The sequence below is a fragment of the Colias croceus genome, chromosome 9 (assembly GCF_905220415.1).
Source record: "Colias croceus chromosome 9, ilColCroc2.1".
Lineage (NCBI taxonomy): Eukaryota > Metazoa > Arthropoda > Insecta > Lepidoptera > Pieridae > Colias > Colias croceus.
In genome coordinates this window covers 3355605-3376736 of record NC_059545.1, presented here as the reverse complement: position 1 = coordinate 3376736, position 21132 = coordinate 3355605, and the positions used below count along the sequence as shown (strand labels likewise).

General features: G+C 36.9%; 1 protein-coding gene across 4 annotated transcripts in view; it reads left to right on the top strand.

The window, feature by feature from the left end:
- The window catches only part of LOC123694704 (tyrosine-protein kinase Src64B), a 64179-nt gene that overhangs the window by 28684 nt on the left and 14363 nt on the right, over positions 1-21132 (top strand). Inside the window, exon 2 of one of the 4 annotated variants that reach the window (XM_045640213.1) lies at positions 913-940. The exons of the other annotated variants lie outside the window; for them this stretch is intronic. The gene's annotated coding sequence lies outside the window, so the exon portion shown is untranslated. The remainder of the gene's footprint in view (positions 1-912; positions 941-21132) is intronic. 4 annotated transcript variants of the gene reach the window in all.

Here is a 21132-nt window from a genome sequence, read left to right as displayed (position 1 = left end):
AACTTCAAACAGCACCAAATGTGTCCAGAATTTATAAAGGGAGAAGAATCTCGTATTAATTACTGTTAACTGTCATGATTGAAACATAAAACATTGCGTTGGGGTTCCTTAAATAGTATTTTATTTTGAGGAAGTTGCGAGGAAATTATCCTATCACGATTTCGTATTTCGAGTTAGAATATTTTAGGATCCCATTTGGATAAAATTATATTTTAATGAAGAATCAAATTTGGAGATGGGTTTTAATATCTTCAAGGCACTATAATTATATTAAATTTAATTTAATTTGTTTTTAAATAAGTTTAAAAAAAATCTTTTACAAAGCATAACTGAAAGGTGTTTGAAATCAATGCACAAATACACGATATAGGAAACATTTTGTAGGTACATACAAATAAAGGAAAACAGAAGATAAATACGATAAGAAACAGGGGTAAGGATCCCAAACCAGTGTGAAGTAAAGTTGTTCACACATTTCGAATGTCGTTCTGAAGTTAAATCGAATGTAAATTTCGAGTTGGAAGTGCCGTCCTAAAATCGTTCTAGCGGAAACGTTGTACGCAATAAAACTGATGTCGCCTCAACGGTACCTTGATAAAACACCATAAAACTTGGATTGTGGAGGCTGTTTGCAGAGCACTGACCTCCTCTCTATTAAAAGGATGGCTTGTTTGATAACTTCTTTTCTCTAACACATTATGCGGGTATAAGATTTGGCGCTCATGTCTTTATCGTTGATAGTGATTTTGTAAATATCTTTTTTTTTCCGAACATAGGTTAGGATAGGTTTCTATAAAGGCTTCGTAAGAAAAGTATCCATAATCTATAAAACATAAATTCATGAACATTCATTAACATTATTTTGTTACAATTTTCTTTTTACATATTAATATAATTATGTTTTTCTTTCAGGTACGAGTCATGTAATAAGGGAATTTCGGTAAGATTTAAGTTTCAGTTTAAAACTGTCTCGCTTCAAAATACTAACTCTGCCTAATGTTCTATAAGTGGATAACTGGATAGTGATCAACGACACTAACGAGGCTTGCATTATTATACTTAGAAGATCATTTGAATGAACTTAAAGAAACTTGTTATAGAATATCCATTTACATGGTAACCCCTGCGTGACATGTATATTGAAGTTGGAGCGTCGACCTTCTATGGTTACAGAAGCCTACGTGCTAAACCATACACGCATTAACGGTCGTTTACCTTTAATAATTTCTAGTGTGATAAGCTTAACGCTTTTATTACTATGCCCTTAACATACAATGGTAAATGTAACTATGTATTCACTTTCAAGTAAACCGTAGAAACAATATATTTTAGGGTCTAATGTGAAATCCAAACACGTTCATACGGATCGGTCAAGACCATTAAAACGTATTACTTCCGTTGCGTTCCTGAGGCTTACTAACAATTTATTCCATGAAAACATTATTGTTGTATACACTTTGATTCACCACTATACCAATAATAAATGCGTATCAACTTATAATTAAGTGCATTGTACACGCAGGAACACATTTAGTCGCAAAAGAAACAATAACAGAACTAGGGGCGTTATGAAAGACTGATTTAGTTGACAAAGCCCTAAGAGATTTCTATCGATTCAATTGCAGTCATTATGCGACCGCTGGTCTACTATTAGACCGTTAGCACAATAGACGGTTTCGTCCGCGAACCTTGCAATACAGGGGTTCTCACGTCCGTTAAACTTCACCTAGCCATCTAACTAGAGTGGTTACGTCGAGTTACATGAAACAATTCAAATACCGTTCATGTATTACGTTGACTGGCGCTGAGAAGTGTTATAATGCGATCTTTTGCAATTTCTCACTTTACTGAGGATTTATTTCAGAGATCGCTGATTGTTGTCATTTTATGTGTGTAATTGTGAAACTAGATGTCAGTGAATGTTATTAAGAAATTGATTTATAGCACATGCAATGACACAATTTATGTTCACAGTCCAATAAACTCAAACAATTTATGCGTTAGATAATAATCACACTTAAAACACAGTTACCGATTTTGCAATACTACAACTAACAAGTATTCAACTATAAGAGCTTTTTCTGGTAATATATTGGCATTGCGATGGTTAAATATGAATTTCCAATTCAGCATATGTGTGAAATACACCAGTTACATTGGATCAGATCAATTGATCGGCATAAACTTCCCAATACTATTAGGGCCGCAAATGCCCATTGGGACTCGTTGACCGAAAATCGAACTGCCATACGCATCGGCCGCTCCCAATCACGTAGTTAACTTGGAAATCTTTTCACGTTTGTCAAATAAAGTTACTGAGCTACATTCTGTCGATCCCAAGTAAGTGTTATAAAGGCAATATTAATAATTCAGGACATTACCCTATTCATCCCTTAGAGTATACTCAACTTTGATGTTCGAGTACTTTAATGACAGGTTTCATTCCTTTTAGTTTAAGTAAGGTCAAGTACGTCCTTACCATTTAAGATATAAACAACTACGTATAGATAGGTCGTTAATACTTCTCAGTAGCCATAAAAATAGATAACGAGTTATGTGTAATCTTCGTGCTATCATTAAAGACACCTGTCCGTTCGTTGAAAACTTGGTAAATAAACAAGTGGGCCAGATGGAGAGGAATGTAGCTGTGCCTTCTTTTGATTCACCTTGTGAGAATATTCCTATTATAATAAAGGTGGAATCAGTTTTTGTTAATATGTGCATGTTTATGAGGTGTCCATGACTCATGACTGAACAATCTTGTCCCCAAATCGACGCATATTTGGCGTAATAACAACACATGTTAACGTGTTATTAATAATACGTTATGATATAAACATAATTAAATAACAGCTTTTCAATTCCTTCGTAGTTTTAATTCTTACAATTGGTTAAATAATCTAGAGATGTCTTCGTGGATCTTATTCACAACATGACACATATCTAGTTCGACGTTTATTTCATCCGAGGGTTACTCATGCATGCCTGGTGTGCGAACTGCGAATGCGGTTTTTGTATGAATGCGTCGTGCTAAAAATACGTCAGCGATAGTCTCAAGTTCATGGACCTGCAAATGTATCGACTGCGCCGTTTTGTCTAGCGTGCTACTTGCCACTCCACTTACGGCTAAACTGAAGGGACTTATCCCAGCTTTTGTTGCCACAACCATGCGATCCTGGATTTATAACATTTCAATGTTCTGCGTCAAATACACTTTTGTTCTCTATCTGTTTTGTATACTGTCTAAGTATCGTTAATTTAACTGGTATAGTTTGTGTTTGTTAGTTGAAAAAAAAATCTGAAAAGAAATTTAGACTTAAAATTACACATTTTGAATATTTTGAAAAATTGCATTAACATAATTAAGTAAAATAAAGTACTTACAATACGTTTTTTTTTTACAATTTACGGACACTATGTATGGTAATAACATGAAATACAAAAAAATAAACTTCTTTAAATTAAACTGGTTTATTGCGCGTTTTGCCTCCGGACGACCTCGTTTTCTTCCTTAAGTGTATCCATTTTTTGTATGCAAAATGACATTACGATGAATACCTAATATAATATAGAACTTGGAAGTATGATTATTATGTGTTCTTACTTCTTATACAGGGAACATCATTATCTTCCATAAATATCCACAACTACACTAGCGAAGCTTCTATTAAGCCCTACAATTCATTCGTATTACCTGAAGCTTAGAAACTTTCGCCAATAGTTAGTATATGGTTAGTAACTATACAATTAAAATATGCAATCGGTATGTTGCAATTATTTTTAATCGTTATGCGCATTTATATTTGGTGCAGCGAAGCGTAAACCTTATAATCATGTTGGTCCTCAGAGTTCGTAGACTCCCTTTCCAGGGTTAAATTGAGCATGGCATACGTGCACGTTTTTTCATGTCCAGCTTCAGTCTGTCTCGATTCCTAGGGTCATATCACGATTTTAACTTCGTCGTATGAATTCTGAATACGTAATACTTTCGCAAATGTAATACTAAATATTTGCGTCAATTTAATGATGCAGAACTTAAATGCGAAGAATTATTTGCTGTTCTGTTGTTATTAAATGTAATTAATCACGGTTGTCTAAATGTTTATTAATTGAGGTGTTCTATATTGTTAAACAAACTGTAATATTGTGCCGCAATATTGCACGGAAGCAATATAACTGTTTTGTTTGCTATCTTAATGCGGCCCTTATATAAAAATAATGTGACTATATGAGTTGTTGGTGATAACCCTGATATATCTAGACCTATAGAATCACATGTCAGTCACAACGAGGCGTGTGGTCAGCGCAGCTGCGCTTATGTTGCAATATACGTAGATAAAACATACACTTATGTTTAGGATTGCAGCCCTCATGTTTAATAATCCGACTATTAAAACGTGATGTGGTCACGTTTCGCATAATATCTCTAATATCCCACCGATTTGGTGGAAATAATTATCGACATGCGTAATAAGAACACGGGTAATGGTTATGAGCCTTGTGTGAACGCATAACGTGACGAGCCGCGGTAGAAAGCCTCAGCGATAAGCCATATTGTTGAAAGTGATAGCATGTAACGTACAATGAAAATCTCTATTGTCATCAATCACGATCCATTTACTTTATGATCTTTTAATATGGAATAAGCACGTTATGCAAACTACTTACACATGATTTATGTGTCTAATAAGCTTCGCTTGTGTTAAATATGACGCTAGGATAATAAACATTGTATTACTCTTTTGAAGCTAAACAATAGTTTGATTATTGTAGAGAATAGGTCTATATACTATACCTGGGCTATTTATGAAACAAGAGTGTCACAAGCCTAGGACTAGGTTGCTTTCATTCGTTCTTTATATGATATTAAATTAAATAAGTTACAAACGTTACTAAGAAAATTTCGTTTATCTGAAGCGATCTTCTATTAAATTATAAATTATCGCGTAGTCGCGTAGGAGGGCTTGTTTCTTCATAAACGTCTTATAGAGTCAAGAATCTTAAACGAAATTAAAGGTCAAGTCGTATGCTTAAACCACTTAGGTATTTTTGAATGGTGTATTTAAAAATAAATGTATTTGGGTAGATTCCATATCCTCTGCAGTAATCAGTGCCCAGGGCACTTCCTACTGTACCGGCTCCTCCAGGTATATACTAGGTATTAGGAACTACTTAGTAGAATTGTGATAGTGGCAAAATTGGAAAAGGACTATCAAAATTTCATTTCATTGATATTATTTTTTTTTTGTTTACCAAAGGTTTACCGTAAGCTTTCAGGCTATCTAGTAATTAAACTCGTCGACTTTGCTAATGTTATCATTACATCTTTGAAGCACACGTTTGTGTATGTAACAAAAACCACAATTCCCATTAAGTTCAAATGTATATTAATGTGTGTAATAAAAGCTACATGTTAATATTCATATACGGTAATATTTCTCGATAATAATTATCAGCTAATAGCCTGCTCGTGTTCGTCCATGGCCCATCAAGCATAGCATTGTATGTAATGATTTGTGATACTAAGAGGTCAGTCACGGATTCTATAAAGAATTCTTTGTTTTTAACAACAGTAATTTATTATTTTTACACGCTTCATTTTTACTTGCTTCCTACCCATTCGCTTCTGACGACTTCATGTTCACTTTAATGGCGTCTAATGAATCTTCATTACTTATTTCCTGAATAGTAATATTATTAGAAAAAATAGAGGTCGCACTTGTTGATTTCAATCATGTTTGCTGACGTAAGTTGTATTCAGCCTATAATTTAATACGAGACTTTTGTGCCTTACGTACAAAAAAGGTGCGCCTAACTGGGGCATAAAATGTTTTCAACGGCTCTCTAGAGTGCAACAATAGGGTGTTTTATGTAGAACTATACGAATTATGAACGACCGCTGCTTTTCGAGTGTGCTCCAAATACCGACTGTAAAGTTATTTACATGCAGTTCACTGGAGGAGCGAGAGGGATACAGAAATAATACACGCAATGGGGAGGTTAGGGTGAAACGCGATACATTGGTTCTACGCGGCTCTCATTTTTAAATGTGATTATTTACTCAAATTAATTACGCGATACATGCATAGTTAAACAATACATTCATCATTTATGTTAAGAATATTAAAAAAAAACTAGAGTTAACCTATATCATCATGAAATAAACCACATTTTTAGTTATTTCTGTAAAGTTTCAAAATTGGGACACAGACACAAAGTTTTTGAATTTTTTTACGAAAACAACAAATAAGACAACAAAATGTACAAAGCTTCGTGTCAGTTATCCGTTTCACAGATTTATAAATGCCTTTTCTACGGTTTGAAGTACAATCCAAGCTGCAATGCGGGTTGATCAAGAATGACGTGACCGAGTGTGACCTTTTTTTCAGGAATTGCGCTTTATTATATTCAACGTAAGGATTCCACAAGCGTTGTTAATCGGGATATTGATAATTTTAATATAGACCACCCTCTTCGAAGGGGAGGCTCGACAGCAGGTGCAGAACAGACGATAATATTAAATTAATTCTGTACACGGCATTTGCGTATCAGCTGGTCTATTCTTAATTTAGCCTTTATTGCCAGTTGTAAACGAAATAGTGATAATTGTATTAGTTACGTAACTACTGCTTTACTTGGGTGCAGAGTAAAAATACTCGCAAAAGTTCTGTCTCCCGGTATAGCAGTTAGTCTTGTCGGAACGAGGTAATAAATTGCAGACGACCGTAAGGTCTTGCAGGAACACTCAGCTCTTCGAATCTAGAGTAGCTAAAGCTTGGGAAATTAAATCGCAGCGAATTCCTTTATATTACTTTACTTTTACAAAATAGAACTTTAATCCATTTACAACTGCTCTTGCACGGTTCTTTAAATGTATGATGTTAATGTTTTTTATGTACACCACTTTCACCACTTGAGGATTGCTTAAAAGTTAAAACGTAGTACTTTCTACTCGATAATAATTTACTCATACGAAATATGGCGTTTCTTATCTAAGTCGTAACGACCTCTCGTCTCGGCGACACTCATAAATCCACACAGCAGGATTCCTGATGAAATTAGTTTGTATGAGACTTGTTACAAGTTTTTCGAACTCTTGGCTATTACTTACTTAACTCTTACAACATGGGCCACTGCCTCGAAATTTTTACTTGTGACGTCTCTATCATTTCCTTCCACTGTATTCGTTTATAATATTGTGTTGATAAAACTTATTAAAATAACATTGTCATTATTAATTTAGTGAGAATACTTCTAAAACTATTTTGTCAATATATAGAGATAGTATTAATAATTACAGACCAATTTCAGTACTGCCTGCTATCTCCAAAATTTTAGAAAGAATAATATACAAGAACATGAATAGCTACCTTGAGAAATATAAAATCATCGCTGACAATCAGTTTGGTTTCCGAAAGGGCATGTCAACAGAAAATGCAGTCGCTGCACTTCTAGAATTTTTAGTTAAAAATATCGACAACAAACTTAAGTGTATTGGCATATTCCTCGACTTGTCCAAAGCTTTTGATACTATCTCTATCCCTATCCTACTAAAAAAGCTCGAGCGAATTGGTATCCGGGGAACAGCTTACAAACTACTAGAAGATTTCCTCTCGAATAGAACTCAATCCGTTAAGATTGGTAGTCATATCAGCACTGAAGAATGTTTGGAATTTGGCTTACCCCAAGGGAGTTTACTATCTCCGCTCCTTTTTCAAATATATGTTAACGATCTTTGCCAACTTGCTTATCCTTCTACACGTATCATAGCATATGCTGATGATACTGTACTTTTAGTGAGTGGCCGTGACTGGGATGAGGCAAAGAAAGGAGCGGAAGGTGCTTTAAGTGTTGTTCAAAATTGGCTTTCTTCAAACTTCCTGACCTTAAATATTAAAAAATCTAAATTTATTACCTTTGCCAGTAAAATATCTGCTATTCCACCTGAACCTTCTTTCAAAATTATAGCCCACTCGTGCGATAGAGTAAATACCTGCAATTGTATATCCATAGATAGAGCCGTCTCGGTAAAATATCTCGGAGTCTGGTTAGACTCTTGCCTCTCCTGGAAACAGCACCTTGAAGCCATCTCTTCGCGAATACGTAAGTTAATATTTGTTTTTAAGAAATTACGGATCCCTGCCAATAAAGGTGTTCTTAAAATAGTGTACACCGCATTATGCGAATCAATTATTGGTTACTGCATCACTGTCTGGGGAGGTGCTCCGAAAAACAATATTCTACAAGCTGAACGAGCTCAAAGAGCAGTGATTAAATCTCTTCTCAACAAACCCTTCAGATACCCAACGAAACAAGTATACACTGACTTTAAGGTACTTACAGTGCGCAAAATGTATATACTCCGGGCAATGTTGAAGAAGCATAAAAGCCTTCCCGCAACTAAAAGTAAATTCCCAGATAAGAGGCGACCCCCGCCGATATGCCCAGTCTTATATACAAATACTAAGCTTGCAAAAAGACATTACGAATTCCTAAGTGCTCATCTATATAATAAATTAAATAAGACACTTAATATACACAACATGAACACATTACAATGTAAGTCCAACCTAACTAATTACCTTCTAGATCTTAATTATGATGAATGTGAACACTTGTTAGATCACTATATTATTTAATCCAAACTACAAAATAGAAAACACACACACACGAACACTCCCTCACACACACATACACACACACACACACACACACACACTCAATACGTATATCCTTTCTTTTAAATTCTTTTAGATTTTTAGTTCAATTTCTCTTTTTTTTTTTTTTTTTCCTAAAGAGTATATTTTTTAAATTCACCAAATCTTTGGCTAAAGTGATACTTGCATAGTAGGTATAGAATTGTTACAATAATCAGGTATATCATTTGTATCAACGGACGGATAAATGTCTCCTGTAACACAGGACATTCCCTAGTATAGGAGACATTGTTTAAATAGCGCAATTAACCTACGGTTTATGTTTTAATTATATGTAAGTTATCCCAAAATCTAATTGCATATGTACACATGTATTTCTGTTGTCAAATAAAGAATTTATTTATTTATTTATTTTATTATTTAATAATATTACATGGATAAGAGGAAAATCTAAATGTTATATTTTTCTCGCATTAATCCAAATAACCCTCGGATAGGTACTTTGTACGGGATATAAGGGATATATTAAACGGGATGTTGTTTTGCACAAAAACAAAAGCTTGGGTCGTGACGTTCTCTTATAGGCTCATTCAGTTCGTTACGAACCTTCGAATTGCCGAGGGGTCGACGAATAAAATGGTGAATATTCTAACCGAAATTCATTGAGTCACGGCAAAACGGTCCATTAGTGTTGAATCTTGGAGAATATGTACAGGCCAGAAATAGACGCCGAATTTGCTGAATTATCGAATGAAACAATTTCCCTCGTTAGAGCTATAAATAATTAATTTATATGAAGTTTAAGTATTTCGACAGTCTATTATCACTCAAGCGGAAAGTAATGAAAATATAAACTTTAAATGACTTTATAAACATAATTTATGTGCTAATCCTCTATGAATAAACAGTTTTATATTCACTGAACCTATATTTAGATTTTAATTAGTGATGCTTATATGAAAAATAATAGCACATCTGGGCAGAGCGCTAGCTTTATTCCAATTGCAGTTTCTCTTCGTAATTTTCAACAATGTTTCTCCATTCAGCCACGCTTTTGTCTCTTGAAAACAAAATAATAAATTGCTTGGAATGTAGCGCATCTCTTAATTGACTTTATAAACTAATTGATTAACTGGTTTATTAAATAATTCATGTGTTGCCGCTCTAATGAATGTAATGTTTAATGTGAAAATTAAATTACTTAGTTGTAGTCATGTGGGTATGACCCGCCTCGATGCTTTAGTAGTCTATATTTACCGTGTTGTAATGATTTGGTCCTAATGGTAATAGCGTTGAGTATAAAAATCTGGCGGCGAAAAAAAAATTGAATTAGAGATGAAATCGTTCTGCCCGATGTTTAACTTCCATCTATTTATTGCAACTGTATGTTATCTATTTAGTTTTTACAAAATTTCCCTTATTTTATACTAAGTGGTCTGAATTTTTACCTCTAGCTAATAAATCATGTGTGAGCTTCGGAGTGTGCATGTATTTAACTGCTATCAGGATGCTGTTTTGAAGCCAGTCATCAACGAACTCTTATCATGCGTGAACACTCCAAGCGGCGGAGTTCTGTCTAGGCCTTGATAAGGGCTCTTGTGGTCTGGCCACGAATGCCTAGACTTGACTCAATATGTCTACTGGTTATCCAGTACAAATAGGATTTAAATAGTTATAGTATAGAACCAGTTTTCTACACATCGAATGTTTCGCAATGATCTTTTTCCGGCGATCAAGTGATTTCGATTACATTTCAGAGTGAACAAAATTACCACTGATAATGTAATTATCGATTATAGCTTCTGCAAACGTAATTGTGCACTTCATATAAGGAATTTCAACTGCATAGATTACATGAACTACCAATTACAATAGAAGGAATCACTTTACAAGTATAATAAGAGTTGCCAATATAAAACAGTCTGTGCCAATATACAACGTATGCCGCAATGTACGATGACATAATATTGAGCCCAAGACAAACTTTACAACAATTTAGAACAGATGTGAACGATGAACCAATAACCGCATCCATTCACGGAGTATCTGCATTGTTTTAGAGTAAACATTAGTTGAATTGCACTGTAAGCGAGTCGGGTGAACGGTTTCATGGCCTTAGGGTAAAGCCGAACAGGGAAGCCCTGCGGTATTGATCGCGAGCGCCCCACGACGTGACCAGCGGCGACAGGAGGGCGCACTCGCTTTCTGACACCATTCAACATAATATGTATGGAAGCCTGATTTTGACAACCCAGCGGAGCACGCTCCAAAGGAGTTAGCAAATTAGCACAGTTGCTCATGCTTGATCAATGTGAAATTATTGCGGCAAACTGGAAAATCAATCACAATTTCGATTTATAGTGATTTCCATGCTATTTTGAATACAACAAGAAGAAAATTGCTATGAAACGGTTATTGCAATATTTCTAGTTTCTAAATATGTATTTTATTTAAAGCAAAAAAGTTGTTTATGATGTATCCAATTATAGTCGCTATGAGAGCAACAATGAGACAAACAATAATTACTGTTTTCTTACAGTCGTATTACCGTAGCGTGATGTAAATAATTTTGATATCCTCCCTGCTAAGCGAATTGTTAAGAGAGCAGCGAATACGATTTACATACCAAATTGTTCTTCGTAATGCAATGACGTAAGTTGGTGTTCCAAGACAAAGGCGGTTTTGTTACTTGCCCCTAACCGACTTGTATTGTGGTGACATACTAACAGATGTTTTTATGGCCTGCATTGACGAAGAATTGTATAAAAAACGTGATATTGTTTCGTTGAGTTTACTTAGAACAAAAAATATATACACGTCCATGTACACGTCGCGTACAGTCTTTTTTCATGTACTTAACTTACTTTTTACTCGCAAGTTTATAATTATCCCACATAGTCTCAGTTATCACTTATCACAATCGTTAAAGTGCTACATCAATCCTTAAAATCAGTGCAGTATAGTGCAGAACGTATAAAGAAAGAAAATGAATTATTAAAAAGCGAGCTCTCAACCATCTCCGCGCGATGCATCCAGCTGGACCAACTCATGCGATCGTCAAATTTAGAAGTTCAATGTGTACCCGAGCATAAGTCCGAAAACCTGGTTACAGTAGTAAAACAACTAAGCAAAGTAGTGGCATGCCCCATAAACGATACAGACATATCTTACTGTAGTAGAATCGCTAAGAAAGACCCTAAAAGCTTGAGGCCCCGCGCTATTCTGGTTCGGCTGAGCAGTCCCCGTCTTCGTGATACATTTCTAGCAGCCACTGTAAAATACAACAAGCAAAACCCTGACAATAAAAAAATTAACGTCCTATCTGTTTTACCAGTTGGGTGCAACAAGGGCGGATAACACAAGTTAAAAAAAATTGATTTTATGATATTTCTGATTGTTTTAAAAAAATAATGTAAAGCCGCGTATAAATTAAGCGCGGCAAACCATCGAACATAGGCGCGCGCGGCGGCCGCGCACTATGTAGACGGGATCGGCGCGCGCGGCGACGCGAACATTGCCGCGCTCGAACGTGCCGCGGGGCGATCCGCTCTCTGTCGGTTTTTGAGACCGCATCAAAGGAGCTTCAGGCGTTCGCTCGCGCGCCGTGTGGACGGTTTGTAGTTTTGGTGATTCGGCTCGCGCGGCATATACGTAAAAATGGACAACGAAAAGTGCCGTTTACTAATACAATTGCATGGCGCTAATGAATTTTTGTGGAACAACAAATCCTCCCAATACCACAATAAATCGCTGAGGAATGATGCGTGGGTAGAAATCAGTAAGAAAATAGATATATACCTATTCCTGACTTGAAATAGAAAATTCTACACTTTTGGCGTCCTACAGAAGAGATGTTCGTGATGGATCGCCTGCCGCGCGCGGCAACTACGTTCAACTTAAAATATATCTACATATTGGCTCGCGCAGCAAATGAACGTCAACTCTGGTCGAACATTGGTGCGCGCGGCTGCCGCGCTTAATTTATACGCACCTTAAGGCATTACAACTTTCATTATAATTTTTCTCGATCGCGAACGCGAGCGCGCACGCGAACGCGAACGCGAGCGCGAACGCGAACGCGAGTGCGAACGCGAGCGCGAACGCGAGCGCGCACGCGAACGCGAACGCGACCACGAACGCGAGCGCGCACGCAAACGCGAACGCGACCGCGAAAGCGAGCGCGCACGCGAACGCGACCGCCAACGCGAGCGCGCACGCGAACGCGAGCGCGCACGCGAACGCGAAAGCGAGCGCGCACGCGAACGCGAGTGCGAACGCGAGCGCGAAAGCGAGCGCGCACGCGAAAGCGAGCGCGCACGCGAACGCAAACGCGAGCGCGCACGCGAACGAGAACGCGAGCGCGCACGCGAACGAGAACGCGAGTGCGCACGCGAACGCGAACGCGAACGCGAGCGCGCACGCGAACGCGAACGCGAGTGCGCACGCGAACGCAAACGCGAGCGCGCACGCGAACGCGACCGCCAACGCGAGCGCGCACGCGAACGTGAAGGCGAGCGCGAACGCGAACGCGACCGCGCACGCGAACGCGAACGCGACCGCGAACGCGAGCGCGCACGCGAACGCGAACGCGAGCGCGCACGCGAACGCGAACGCGAGCGCGCACGCGAACGCGAAAGCGAGCGCGAACGCGAAAGCGAGCGCGCACGCGAACGCAAACGCGAGCGCGCACGCGAACGCGAACGCGAGCGCGCACGCGAACGAGAACGCGAGCGCGCATGCGAACGCGAACGCGACCGCGAACGCGAAAGCGAGCGCGCACGCGAACGCTAACGCGAGCGCGCACGCGAACGCGAACGCGAGTGCGAACGCGAGCGCGAACGCGACCGCGAAAGCGAGCGCGCACGCGAACGCAAACGCGAGCGCGCACGCGAACGAGAACGCGAGCGCGCATGCGAACGCGCATGCGCATGCGAGCGCGCACGCGAACGCGAACGCGAGTGCGAACGCGAGCGCGAACGCGACCGCGGACGCGAGCGCGAACGCGAACGCGAGCGCGCACGCGAACGCGAACGCGAACACGAACACGAGTGCGAACGCGAGCGCGAACGCGAACGCGAGTGCGAACGCGAGTGCGCACGCGAACGCGAACACGACCGCGAACGCGAGCGCGCACGCGAACGCGAACGCGAGCGCGCACGCGAACGCGAACGCGAGCGCGCACGCGAACGCGAACGCGAACACGAGCGCGCACGCGCACTGAAACACGTATGGGTGCGCAGCGGCCGCATATATATGCGTAAAACCGATACGTCAGAATATATCCATGTTAAATCCAAAATATCTAAAACCAACCTGGGTCAGAATGCCACAATGAATAGGCTCTTAAAACAATCCCACCAAAAACATTTTCATGTAAAATGTTGCCAAGACGAGCCCATATGACTCGCACTGTCAAAAAGTGCGAACGCGAGCGCGCACGCGAACGCGAACGCGAACACGAGCGCGCACGCGCACTGAAACACGTATGGGTGCGCAGCGGCCGCATATATATGCGTAAAACCGATACGTCAGAATATATCCATGTTAAATCCAAAATATCTAAAACCAACCTGGGTCAGAATGCCACAATGAATAGGCTCTTAAAACAATCCCACCAAAAACATTTTCATGTAAAATGTTGCCAAGACGAGCCCATATGACTCGCACTGTCAAAAAGTTATCAGATCTCATGTAGAGCCAAGCTTCTTACACTACACGCCCTAACTCTACAAGGCCTAACTTCACAAACTCTACACCTTAGTCAAAATATGTGGCTTGGCCATTTCGCTACATTCACATCGGCGTAAGGTGAAAAATTAATTCACTGTTCATTACTTTTGTGTTATACATAGTTCTTGTAGAACGGCCAAGCCACATATACTAGGGGAACCAAGTTTTAGATTATTAGATAAGACCTCTAGCGTCATCAAAATTTAATTTAACAGGTCTCATACAAACTCCCATCCCCTAGTTTAAGGGGTTGGGGGATGAAAGTTACAAGTTTTATAATTTTTTTGTTGTTTGTGTGCTAATACTAGCTTACATACAAAATTTCAGCTTTCTAGGACATTAGGAAATACCTTAAGAATTTTGATGATCATCAGTGAGTCAGTGACGAAATTAGCGTTTTTTAGATATAAATAAAATCTGAAATATAAAAGCTAATGTAATTAAAACTTAATATTTTCAATAAGTCCGCTATTGACAATATATCCCGAAAATTTTGTTGATCTAGCATAATCCAAACCCAAGTTATGAGGTTTCAAAAAAACGTCGAAGCGCTTCGAGAAAAGGTAGGTAGTGCCCATGCGCTTCGCTTGTTCGCTTGGCTCGTCTTGGCGGGGGCACTACCGTGACCCCAGATATAACAAGTTGTCAAAAGATCGTGCAATAGACATAGACATATTCTCAGACAGTCTTCCAAAATTCAAAAATAATGTTGTTGCTTCATTTGTTTCATGAACATCATTGGTCTTGGTTAAGTTTTGTGTGTTTGCCTTGTGTTTACTATTGATTTTATTTTTATTGGTTTACTCTATTTACATTGTCTTATACATTATTTACACTGTTAATAATTGGTTTTTAATTGTAGTTGAAATTTACGTTTTATTGTTTAGACTAATGGATTAATGTACATATTAGTCAGATTATAATTAATTACCTACCTGCTTATTGTATTAAATGTGCCTATTTATTTTGCTGTGATATTAATTTTTTATATGTGGATTAAGTTATATTTTATATTCCCTACTGATTTTTATGAATTTAAATGTTTATATTTTTATGAATTTTATTTTTAATGTAGTCTGCAGTTGTATTAAAATTAAATATGTATTTTTTTTTAACTAAGATTTATTTTGTTAATTATCAAAATAGTCATTTAGTCATTTGAATAAATTGTATATTTTTCTTTTATTTTTGTCCGTTAACAAGCCGTGGCAACTTTTAAGTAAAACAACACTTAATTTGTATCTTGTATATCTGTTATTTTATTGGTGTATGTTTTGTAAGTGGCCCTGAATAAATAAATAAATAAATAAATTAAAATATATTCAAATTTCAAATCTATTAGTTTGTGTTGTCGAAATATTTTTTTGATTTATTGTTCTCTAAAAACAAATTTATTTAGAAAGTTTTCAAGCAATTTGTAGGTATGAAAGCTCATTCTAATTTCAACCATACTGCTGGAGTCCCCTCGTTCCCACAGTTTGAGTCATGATAACATTAACCTATTTACTAACAACATAATAATATACATTTCATATTTATAGGTCTTGTTATACACTATCTAATACCAAACGTGCAGCATATCTAAAACAGTAACTGTATGAATTTCTAGCAGTATCATTACAAAGAGTTAAAGAGATAATAAATAAAAGGCGAAAGTTAGAAAGCAAAAGTAGTTTATCGTCAGTAAAAACTCTTCACTTGTCTCAAGACGTATGCTATATCTTGACTGACTTTTAAGGTCTGTTAATTGGTTTGGATATAGAAATTTCTCAATTGACTATTATTAATACTACTATACCTTTTATGATTGATTCTATTTCTTCGTCTGCAAACGTTATAATTGCTATAGAAGCTAACAAATACATCGTAATCGAATTCGATTGATAATAAAAAAGGTGAATTAGACATTAGCGTTAAAAGTTATATGGAACTTTTCTGTACGTTGCGTATGTTTTGATAAGCCGTAATACTTTGTTGATGTTGTAAACATGCGCGCTCTAAAACATAAACATCCCGCACACAAGGAAATGGGTTAACTAAATATATTTTTATCAGCCAGTAAAGGAAATTAATTCACCAAATAAAATCTTATTTGAATACATATAGCGTAATACTTACGACATGTTTTAATACACTTGTTTTTATCCTTATTTCGTATAACATTTAATTGGTGTATATTTGTGTATATTGTCTGACGTTGAGTCTGGTTAGATCAACGACGGTTAGATTGAAAAGGTTATTACCGTTTCTTTATTTGATTCTAGTTTTTAAATTTAGTCACGATGTTGATATTCGTAATGTGATCTGTTTCGATGTTGTCGCCAAATTATTATTTTCATTGTGTCACATACTTTTGTTTTATGAAACTTTCTGTGAATAAGTGATTTGGTTAGTACCCTTATCTTGTATTCATTCATTGTATCTTGAAGACGTGATAATACCAAGATTTAGTAATTTAGCTTACACGTGCAGCGTGCTCTATTTCCAGTGGTAATCTTTTTCTACTCAATATAAAAATTACGTATTGTCCGAGTACGAATTTGAATGATCTATTATTATTGGCATTACATCAATGTATTGCATATTTAGTAGTTAAATGGTCGTGAAGGCCAAACATAGTGCCGTGGTTAATAGTTCTATGACTTCTTTCTTTATCTCGTGTAAAACCTTACAAATGTTGTAGGTACGTGGCAATAACAAGATTAGGTTCTTAAACACGTGACGGACAGCAATCAGAGACCAGCTGCTTGTAAAGCTAACTGTTTATTAAGAAAATACTACGTGTACGTTCAGTTTTCTCTACTAATTGTTTCGCAATCATACTGGCACTTCACTCCCAATTTTGTGATGAATGGATGTGTGTTTTATATACATTTTATAATAAGTAAGTGTTTATAGGTCCAGAATATTCACCTACTTACCCTACTTTGTATTATTACAAAAAGGCCTTATGATTTATTAGAGGGGATTATGTGGAAATGTCCGAGATATTTTTGGCTCGAGATTTACGGGGCGCGCAAGAAAAACGCGTTTTGTTTTTACGCGGTTGCCATTTACAAACAAACAAGTTGACTTTGGTTATGTAAGAAATGTCAGTTCTATTTGATGAAGTAAAGTGTTGTGTTACGACAATGTACCTAGAAGTGACTTTTCGCTAAGATTTATATTGTAAAGAAATATTATTTAGTAATTTTACACAGTGGAAAGCAATAAGTTTCACTCGAGTTTTGTAAAAAGTCTTCCTGGAGCTAAATACCTACCTTAAATGAGACCGTGAAAGCACTGAGTTAATTACGTTTACGTTTCATAACAACGAATTAAACGAAGATCTTTTTAACTAATCGAGTCTCCGTAAACGCATTAACAAGGTTCTCACAGCCGCGGTTTCCGGCGGAAAGCGTCTCGTAATACCTTCAGAGTGCCATCCAAGCGTGTATTGAGTTTTAATAAGGCTTATTACACCTTGGTATTAGATGTGATACTGAACATTTGTTACTACGCTTCCTGCATGTGCAGTATCTGAACGTTTCCCTAGTTTGTAACCAGCTCATAGATTGCATTTATTCGCTCTAATGATTTCACGGCCGTGCGACACAATGTTCCTTTAAAGTCATGCAACGATGTGTAATTTATTGTACGTGTATGCAGAATATAGAATGAATCTGTATAATTGGCTTCAAATCGATGCGGATCAATTGCAATTAGTTCTGTTTTATTAAAAAAAAATCACAAAACGATTATCAATACGAGTATCTCCTTTAAATGATAAGCACCTTTCGGTTTTTGTTGAGGTTTGGCATTTTTTATTTGGATTTAACGTTCAGTAAACCATGTCAAGTACATTTGCGGCTTAAATTAAAACTGGACCAGTCTGTACAACTGTAGTATTATTGAAAACCATTTTTGTTGGAATAAAAGGAATCTGACACGCGGTTAGTATTATTATTTTGTACAAACGATATTTTTGGATATTAGTACCTACGACTATTTCGGCGTATATTCGTACACCAATTATTTCGCAAAGTGAACGAAAACACGATTCTTCTGGTACGCAAAACACGCCTATAATAATTGACAGCATACAATAATCATATGCGGATATGTTGCCATCCTTAAATAGGTTTCGGGACCCTGATGTAAGATAGTAGAATAGGAAGTGGCAGGGTTAGCAATACGGGCATCCTGCTCTCCAATTCAACGAACGTTATGCGATAATAACATGAAATATTATGTTACGGCATATGGCGGTATAATGCCGATCTTCTGGGAGGGAGTAGAATATCTTTGAACCGAACACATACAATTACGTTTGGGAAAGTCCGGATATATATTATGTTAAATTAATAAGGAAAATGATAAGATATTCAACGTCTATACATTAATGTTTAGGCGGTGAATCTAGAAGTTTATCGCACTTGCAGCATTGTTGTTGAGATCTCTAATTACACGACACATTTCACTCCAAAGCTCCTGTTGAGTTAGTACGTTAATCATAACAGCATTCAGTGCAGGCTATTGTCTCGCAGGCAGCTGCGCTTGACGGGCGTCCGACGTCCTCTAGATACAAATCATTGTCAAGTTCAACAAAACCAACGTGTGGAAACTAACTAACCAGTATACACTCAATGTTTTCATATTCACTAATTAGTGTTAAATAAAAAAGACTCACTATTTTAATGTTTTTTTTAATGTTATAATTACTCGGCGTATTCTAAATGCCAAAAATATTTATTCAGCTGAATAAATATTATCGTCCTGAAATGAATATAAATAGCCTGCCGGATCCGTAATAAGAAATTAAAAATAGTTTGGAAAATCCAAAAGTGCACGCCTCATAATCTCATCCTTTACAATCAAATTGATTATTTATAAAGAGTACACTATTAATATAAAAAAGAAATAAAATAAAACAGTTGGAAAAGTAAAGAAAGCGGTACCGTAATAATTGAGCTATTTTTCTTGTGGCCCCACCTAGATTTGAAACAACTTATTTTTTTAAACCTTGGCTTATAGTATAAAGAATCGAGTTTATAATGGTGAATTTTGAGTACACTATAAATATAAAAAAAATAAAATAAAATAAAGAATAGGTATATACTATATATAGATATACTAAAATTATGGAGAACAGTCGATATTTTTTTTTGTTTATTTAATAACAATTAAACCACATCGAATCAGACCCTGAAAAATGAAAGGGTTCTATTCCTGATCATACTCAAGCGTAAGAGAAAAAAAAAGACTCGATTAGTAAAGTATTTCGGTCGCTATCGTGTTAACAAGAAAATCCTCCGCACATACAGACACACGGACGTCCAAGACAGAACTTTTTTAAACTGTTTTTTAACTAGTTTAAATAACAAAAATGACATCAAAAATATCATGAATGTTAAAAATAGTGTTTTTTCTTAATATGTGTGTGTATGTATTATCTTACAAGTGCAATGTATGATACATAAAGACATTTTAAGTTTGAAAAATCAGATGTTTTGCGCGAAGTGACAGTAGTACCCACCTCAACGCTTCGCTTATGAGGCGTGCAATACAACATCACTTTTAAAAGCTTTTAGCAAAACAACTTTTAGGTTTGCATCATTCATAAAATGTTTCCTTTATTCCGAGTAGCAATGTATAAAAATGTCATTGCGACCGTACTCTGCCAATTTCCTTTATCACTTAACTAATCTCCTTCTGGAAATCGTCACTATAAGAGGCCACTCCACTGATGAGATTGTCAACAGATTTGTCGATATCCTACTTAAGATTGCAGATAAAAACATTGGCATTTTCACGTTTGTATTGTGGTTCAAGTTCAAGATTCCGCCCATGGGTTATTGACCGCTTTCGGATCATGCGCGAGGGGCATCGAAGTTCACTCCATTCGCCGAAATTTCAATTGCAAAACGGTTTAAATTGGGCAATTTAGATCCATGTTGGAATACAGAAGGCCCTTTGTAAATTTGAATTCGTTAAATGTTTTAAAAGACGTTCCGTTTTGCTATTGATTATTTTCTTATCAACACTTTGTTTGGACAGACCCCAGCTAAGCCCTTTTATTACTTACACGCTCGTACAAATAGCCGTCGGAGGATTTGTTTTCTTTGTTTAATTTAAGCGTACTAGTACAATGCTTTATTAAGTTTTGAAGGAGGAGGAATTAAGCTTTCTTTATTTCTCTGACAGACTTACCTACATCCTTTTAAGGTGTACACATTAAGTTGATGAATTTTGGGACGTATGCAGGATTATATACGTCTGCTTGAGCAACGTCGCGATGGTGATGTTATTGATTGGCGTCAACAAGTGGTTGGGGCGTCTCGTCCCCCGCTTCCGATACCACCTTAACTTTCTTCGAGGATCACACAAGAACTTCTAATTTGGAAGTCCTTATTGTATTGACTAAGGAGAAATTATGTGTACACATAATTAAGCCTTATGATCCTATAAATAATCTTCATATTTATAACAGAAGATTACTTTTGATACCGTTTAATTTATGCAAGGCCTTTGCGACTTGATTCCTCTCCATAGAGACAAAGGAATCGCTGATGTATACGATATTATGTATTTCAGATAACAGTATTGTTCAATAGATGCCCTTTGTTTAAGATTTGTCATTTAGTACAAAATGCGTGTTAGGTACCTACACATATTTCATTAAATATTATATCTAGTTATCAATAATAATTTGTTGTCAGCCAGGTTAAAAAAATAATACCTACAACTATTTTAGTCATTGTGATTG